The sequence below is a fragment of the Peromyscus leucopus genome, chromosome 6, assembly GCF_004664715.2.
Source record: "Peromyscus leucopus breed LL Stock chromosome 6, UCI_PerLeu_2.1, whole genome shotgun sequence".
NCBI classification, from domain to species: Eukaryota; Metazoa; Chordata; class Mammalia; order Rodentia; family Cricetidae; genus Peromyscus; species Peromyscus leucopus.
The window spans coordinates 62426024-62434079 of NC_051068.1; positions in this window are offsets into that span (position 1 = coordinate 62426024).

Consider the following 8056-nt stretch of genomic DNA (forward strand, 5'->3'; position numbering starts at 1 on the left):
TCTCTCTCTCTCTCTCTCTCTCTCTCTCTCTCTCTCTCTCTCGCTCTCTCTCTCTCTCTCTCTCTCCCCTCCCCCTGCCCCCCGTGCTTGCAGATACCTAAGCTCTCAGCTACTGCTATAGTACCAGGCCTGCCAGCCTGCCTGTTGCCAGGCTTCTCACCGTGGGGTCATGGACTTTAACCCTCTGGAAGTGTAAGCAAGCCTCCAGTAAACTCTTTCTTGACAAGCTGCCTTGGACATGGCATTTTGTCATGGCAACAGAAAAGTAACTAAGACAGTCACGTTTTTGAAGTGGTAACTCTCGGGAACTACAAATACTATATTAAGAGGGCCTTCGACAGGGTATTCAGACAGCACGGGGAAAGCTCCTTGCCTAGACAGCAGAGTGCTCCTTGCCTAGACAGTGGAGTGCTCCTTGCCTAGACAGCAGAGTGCTCCTTGCCTAGACAGCGGAGTGCTCCTTGCCTAGACAGCGGCGTGCTCCTTTTCTGTGGAGGGGCGCAGAAGTGGTTGTGGGCACAAGCTGCTCAGAAGTGGCCAGCTTTGCCAAAACAAAGTTGAGCCTTAGAAAAAGGACTCATCCATACTGTAGGAAAAAAAAAAAAAAACTAAAAAAACTGTGCTACGAAGGCCCCAGAAGGAGCTGGGCACGTGGTAGACAAAGATGACCCTCCATCTTGAAGTCCACGGGAGGAAGTTTACCAGTCGCACAGCTATCTAAGACGAGGAATCGGGGACAAAGCTTGAATACAGGGCATGATATTCTCCACGTGTATTCAAGTTGCTTTTAGGGCATTAAGAGAAGAAATCTCAGGGACGGAGGCATGGGGGAGGAATGCCAATTCGTGATGTGCGGATGTGGCGCAGCTGCTGGTGTTCCACGGGACAGGGGCCTGAAGCTCAATCTGCTTTCCTAGGAGATGTCATCATCATCTTTATTATTATTACTTTCACCAAGTTGACACTGTCGCCTGAGCTGGTTCTTCAAGAAGGGCTTTCCGAGTTGAAATGGATTCGTATCTTTTTCTACCAGACTCCAAAAACAAATGCAGACCCCGGAGGATACATATTTAGAACTCTAATGGATTTTTCTAGGTAAAATCTACTCTGCCATCTCTTAAAACAGATGAGTTCAGTTGCACAAATACATTCATGTCAAACTACTTCAAAAAGCAATCTGCGTCAAGCTCCATAGATCATGTTGGAGTTTTTATTCCTGTACTAGACATCACTGTAGGTCACAGAAAGAGAGGAAATGAAAAAGCTTGAGCAGTTGTTTTCCATTGTTAAACATTTTTTTTTAAATGTAGTTCCAGTTTAATTGAAATTATTTGCCAAGGTAAACATGTTTACTATCTGGGGAACTGTTTCCTGATACAGGTCGAAGGGACTCAGTGAGACCAAGGAAGAGTGACTTTGGCAAGTGTTGTGGAAAAAGTAATTAACTCGGGTTTTCAGAGAGTGATGGTCTAGGCCTGTCTTTCATGCTGTTGGGGAAACGTCAGAGAGAGAAGTTGGCTGGGCGAGGCCTTTCCCAAGGGTTTCCAGATCCAGATTCTTGCTTTCCATACATTTACATTTTCAGCTTTAGTGGAGGGGATTGTGGGCAGAAAGAGCTATTCTCATTGCCATAACCTAAAATCTCAGTAGCAGTAAGCGATGCTCTCCTCTTCCGGGGAAGGCCAGCTCTGCAGATCCAGGAATGAGTGATGATGGGCAAGAGAAGGAAAGCCGGAAGGCTATGGGCGGTTACGGACCCAAAGTCCAAATGGCTGGTTTTGATCAACATGTACCCTTTGCCTAATGCTAATCCATTTGTTCATTTATTGGAGTTTAAAACCGAGCCCTGTGCCCTCCAGCCTCAGCAAGCAAAGACATAATTTAAAGTACCAAAACACAAATGTGCTATTTATTCCCATGTAAAAGAGTCATTCTTACAGCGACTTACATTTTTTTTTTCCTTCAGGAAGCTAGATCTTTTCAAGTTATTTACCATGTTGTCAATTATTACCATCATTAATAATGATAATGACAATCACTGAGCCCCAGCAATGTGCTGCGGAATAAATAGAGTACTGAACTAGGCTTCAGCCCAACCTAGGGAAACAATGGTGGTTTTGTTTCATGCCAGAGTTCACAAAGCAGGGATGGCAAATATCAAGAAGGTCTGGACCCATTATCTCCCCTCATCTTTTTTTCATTTCAATGCTCCCTTTTTTTGCAATCCCTTGTGCATACAGAGGGTGTGAATCACAGCCAGCCTCTATGTATGACCTGGCACTGGTTCCACAGCCCTTGCAGTTCTCCAGGCTGGCACTAATTGCCAGATGCCCCCAGCTGAGTGGGACTGGATGTCAGAGCCCCTGGATGCACTATTAATGGAATCTGTTATCAAGTCACAAGACAAGATGCCAGTCTGGCACCATTCTGTAAACTGGAAGTGCATGGGGGGAACACAGACTCCCTGTCTGACGATGAATAGCTAAGCCGTGAAACCAATTGACTGACTACCTACTAGGAATTAGCCTGTCACAAATGACTGTACTATGGGCAAGGGAGGAGTGTGTTTGTGGGGCTGTTTGCCTGTCTCTGTGTGTGTATGTGTTTTCATCAGCCTTGTAAATGCATATAGAGAGGCATCCAGAGAATAACTAATAGCTAAGATTCTTGGCTGGTGTCTTGCCTGGATTAATGTGTTCTGATAGCATTATGAATATAAATATAAGTGAAACATTAGGAGCAAGAGTAGAAATTGAATAATAACTCTCTTCTGAAGAGTAATTGCTTTGGAATAATTTACCCTCACAATTTCCATTTTCCTAAATAAATACATAATTTGTTTTGATCACTTCACTTTATAAAGTTTGACTTCATACAAATTTGAAGGGACGTCAACCCCTGCTGCCCCAGCTTCCCACTCTAGGATTCTGAAGCTTAGTTTTAAAGATGAGGAAGGTGGCTGTTATGGTTTCATCATGTCTCCCACAAGCTCATGTGCTGAATGCTTGGCTTCCAGTTGATGGCATTGTTTGGAGAGATGGTGTAAGAGATAAGCCCTACCTTGAAGTAGGTAACTGGGGGTGAGTGATTTTGAAGGTTCCTGGTCCCTTCTGATCTCTCTCTCTCTCTCTCTCTCTCTCTCTCTCTCTCTCTCTCTCTCTCTCTCTCCCCTTCCTTCTTCCCTCCCTCCTTCTCTCTGTCTCTCTCTGTCTCTGTCTCTCTCCCTCCCTCCCTCCCTTTCTCTCTCCTTATCTATCATGAAGTAAATCCCCTCTGCTGTATACTCTGTGAGCATTTCTGCTTTGCCATGCCCTTCCCACCATGGAGGACTGTGACACTTTACACCAAAGAAAAGCCTTCTTCCTTTATGCCAGGCATTTGGTCACACCAGTGAGAAAGTTATTGTTGCACCTTTCTTATTTCTGCCCCCACTTTAGCTCAGATGTCTACAGGATAAGGCTCATAAACAAAGCCAAGCAATCCCAGGGCAGAGAAGCAAATGGCATTTGCTATTTGTCCCTTTTTGACCTACATAATACTAATCAATCACACAAGACCAGAAGTCACCACCACCATGGAAACTCCTAAAATGTAAGTTTTTCCAAAAGTGTGTGTGAAGACTTTTTACTGAGAAGGAAGGAGAGCACTAATGCTCTTCACCTTCTCCTCTATCCACTTAGCTTCTGCCAGTCACCTCAGTTCTCAGCACACCTCTCTATCCAGGCTGTGGGTAGAAACACAGGACCCCCAATCAGTGTGGTTCTCAGCCCTTCTCCATCCCAGGCTCTGGCTAGAAACACAGGACCCCAGGCATCCACACAAACCCAATACAGGATGCAGGGCCCATGCACATGTGCTGAAGATCGATTTCTACCTTTGGACGACACACATTATACTGAGATCCAAATAGCACCTTCATTTTTGTATAGTTATCTCTGTGGGAGCTACCTTCACGTATCAAGGGCAAATTTGGTTTAGGCCAATTAAATTTGCTTTTCTTTATTATTCAGGCATGTAAAATCATCAAAATACATTTATTGTATTATTCAAAAATAACTTTTCTGCATATACACATATTTTACAAGTGCAATGGGCTCCTACTTATTGGAACTTAGTTAATGGTGGTTTCCAGTTTCCTCCTTACAGGGAGTGATGATGAATTTACTGCTTTTCCTGTTTCATGGTAAAGGAGAAAGAAAAGGGGGTAGAAGGAGTATAGAAATTTCCTTCATTCAAATGATCTGAAATTTGTACCTTTACACTTCCGACTACAGGGCACAGATTTGCTGTGACCCTCCTGTAAACCTCTCAGTTAAAAAGCCTGGGGAGTTTCATGGTGTGTCACCCTCAGCCACTGGCCAGCAAGTTGCAGGACAAGCCATGCTACCGCTTCTCTCGTGCTGGAGGGCTGGACCATTTCAGGTTAGCAGTCTAGATCCATCCTTCTTCCCTTTGGAGAGGCCTCCTGCACAGAGGTGGGGCCACAGAGCACAGTGCTTTTCCTTGTGGGGAAGTGCCGAGTGCATTTGCATCATCGGCAGATTGTGAGGTTTTTCACCCTCTGGAATCAGGCTTGTTCAGCTGCCCATCTCTGTGTTGTCTCGTTTTTAAAAATGGAAGCTCTGTGACATCACAGACCACATCTGCCTCAAGCTCTACTGTATCTCCACAGCACTGCTTACCGCTCAGCAAATATCTATTGACGGGATGAATGTGTTCATTTATCCACTCTGCAGATACAACCAATGACAAAAATTAGTCCACACCTTTGAGAAGTTCTCAGTTATAACAGAAAGAATCACTAAAACCATCACAGTGAGAGTGTGGGAGAGGAAGAAACCGTGCTGAACTAGACAGGGCATTTATATTACATGGTGTATGGCACCATATGAACACAGACATAGTCGCTATTCTGCCCCCTCCCACATTAAGTTATTCTTCCAACAATTAGTCACAGAATGTTTGAGCACCGCGGCCCTCTCAGTCATTAGGAGCCATGCTGGGATATGAGGCCGTCAGTGCCAGGCAGCCCAGTGCTGATGACAAGATGGGGTAGAGTCCAGGCTGCCAAAAGCTCAGCAGGCATCACTAGTGAACCTAGGCAGTGGGTGGGAGCAGGCAGCCAATTCAGGGGTGACTTCAAAGTTCAATCTGTAGCTACTCATTTTTGTAGCCGATGGATTGGTAAGGTAATGGTTTCTGAAGCTGTGGTGGTTGGAATGAGAACGGCCCCCATAGACTCATATGTTTACATGCTTGGTCCCCAGTTGGTAAACTGTTTGGAAAGGATTAGGAGATGTGGCCTTGTTGGAGGATGTATGTCACTTTCAAAAGCCCATGTTAGCCCCAGGCCCCACTCCCACCCCACCCCCAGCCTCTCTCTCCCTCTCTGCCTGCTGCCTGAAGATCAGGATGTGAGCTCTCAGCTGCTTCTCCAGCACCATGCCTGCCTGCCACCACGGTGATGGCATCCATGATGACGATGGACTGACCCTCTGAATCTATAAGCAAGCCCCAATCAAACATTTTCTTTTGTACGTTGTCTTGGTCATAGTTTCTCTTCACAGCAATAGAACACTAAGACAGATGGTGGTACTAGGACTGGGTTATTACTATTAAAGGCCTGGTCATGCTGCTTGTTAGTGAAATATGGAAGACTTTGAGGCTTGGGATTAGAAAAGTAGTTACAAACTTTAAGTGGGGCTTAATGGGCCACCATAGTAGTAGGACCATGGAAGACAGTAGTGCTCAAGGAGATTTGGACTATACGGGCCTGGCTCAAGAGGTTTCAGAAGTGAGAATATTAACAAGTGGCCCAGAGACCATTCTTAAGATATTTTGGCAAAAAAATAAAATGTGGCTGTTTTTTACCCTTAACCTAAAAATCTGCCTGAAGCTAAACTAAAGGGTTTTTTAATTAACGCATTGGCAGAGGAGATGTCAAGACCGCCTAGAATTGACTGTGTTGCATGGTTATTTGTGATCACTCTTAGGCAGATCTACAATGACAAGGAGTAAGCAGACCAAAGAGAAACACAGAAGGCACAGTTTGAGAAGAAAAGAAGCACTAGGAAATGGAATGTTGGACCCAAGTCTTGTTCAAGATGATGAGAAGGTTAAAGAAAAGGCTGATGCTAAATGGAATAAAGGGAGTGGTGTCCTCGGGGCAAGACCCCACCCAGCTAGTCCTCCAACCCGTAAAAGGAAAAGGCTGTGGATCTCCTAAGCCTAAACAAGGACAGAAAGCTTTATGCAAATATAATTCAAGGAGGGGACCGGGTTCCAGCACCAGCAAGCAGAAGAACTTGTCAGCGATGGCCATGTGGTTCTGAATTAGAGCTAAGAAGGATACAGGAAGAGGGTTGTGGGGTTTTTCTCTGAGGCTAAGGAAAGCCTCTTAGGCCAAGCATATGGGAGGGAAATCCCTGAATGGAGGCCCAGAGAGGTCATTGCATGAAGCTGTGAAGGTGAAGCCTGCTTTGCATTGGAGACCCAGACCTGTTGGAAATGTCAGAGCCATGGGATACCTGACAGTTGCAGAAGTGGTGTAGAACTGGCCCCAGATAGACAAGTGTGCTGCGGTCAACAAAGCCGAAGGGAACCGGAGATCGGAAGATCTCTTTGACGTCAGACACAGAGATGCAGAATTTGGAGTTCGCCCTGCTGGGATCTGGTCTGGCTCTAGTCCAGCATTTCCTCCCTGTGCCCCCTTTCCTCCCTTTAGGAACGGTAATGTATATTCTGTGCCAAAGTATGTTGGAAATATGTAATCCATTTTTGTTTTGCTTTTGTTTGTTGGTTGGTTTGTTTGATTTTTTTCTTATTTTATAGGGGGTTACAGTTAAGAGATTTCCTTAAGTCTCAGAAGAAACATTAGACTTTTTTTTCCTTTTATTTTAATTTTACAATACCATTCAGTTCTACATATCAGCCACGGATTCCCCTATTCTCCCCCCTCCTGTCCCCCTCCCCTTTCCCCCAGCCACCCCCATTCCCACCTCCTCCAGGGCAAAGCCTCCCCGAGGACTGAGATCAACCTGGTAGACTCAGTCCAGGCAGGTCCAGTCCCCTCCTCCCAGATTGAGCCAAGCGTCCCTGCATAAGTCCCAGGCTTCAAACAGCTAACTCATGCAATGAGCACAGGACCCTGTACCACTGCCTAGTTGCCTCCCAAACAGATCAAGCCAATCAACTGTCTCACCTATTCAGAGGGCCTGATCCAGTTGGGGGCCCTCAGCCTTTGGTTCATAGTTCATGTGTTTCCATTCGTTTGGCCATTTGTCCTGTGCTTTATCCAACCTTGGTTTCAACAATTCTCACTCATATAAACCCTCCTCTTTCTCACTAATTAGACTCCCAGAGCTCCACCTGGGGCCTAGCTGTGGATGTCTGCATCCAGATTCCTCAGTCCTTGGATGGGGTTTCTCGCACGACTATTAGGGTGTTTGGCCATCCCATCACCAGAGTAGGTCAGTTCTGGCTGTCTCTCGACCATTGCCAGCAGTCTATTGTGGGGGTATCTTGAAACATTAGACTTTTAAGCAGTCTTGAGACTGGAAAAGACTATTCGGACTTTTGAAGTTGTGCTGAATGCAGTTTACTTAATCATATGGCTACAAGTCTGTGAGAGCCACGGAACCGAATGTGGTGGTTTGAATGAGAACAGCTCTCATAGGCTCGTCTGTTCTCATGCTTGGTTCCCAGTCGGTGAACTGTTTGGAAAGAATTAGGAGGTATGGCTCACTTGAGGTGGACTTTGAATTTTCAAAAGCCTATACCAGACCCAGGCTTTCTCTCTCTTTTCCTCTCTCTCTGTCTCTGTCTCTGTCTCTCTCTCTCTCCCCGAGGATCAGGATATGAGCTCTCAATTACTTTCCCAGCACCATGCCTACCCACCTGTCATAACACTATCCCCTATGTGATGATGATGGACTAACCCTCTGAATCTGTATGCAAGCCCCTAATTAGATGGTTTCTTCTATAAGTTGCTTTGGTTATTGTTTCTCTTCACAGCAACAGAATACTAACCAAGACAGAAGTTATGTGAAAATTCCCA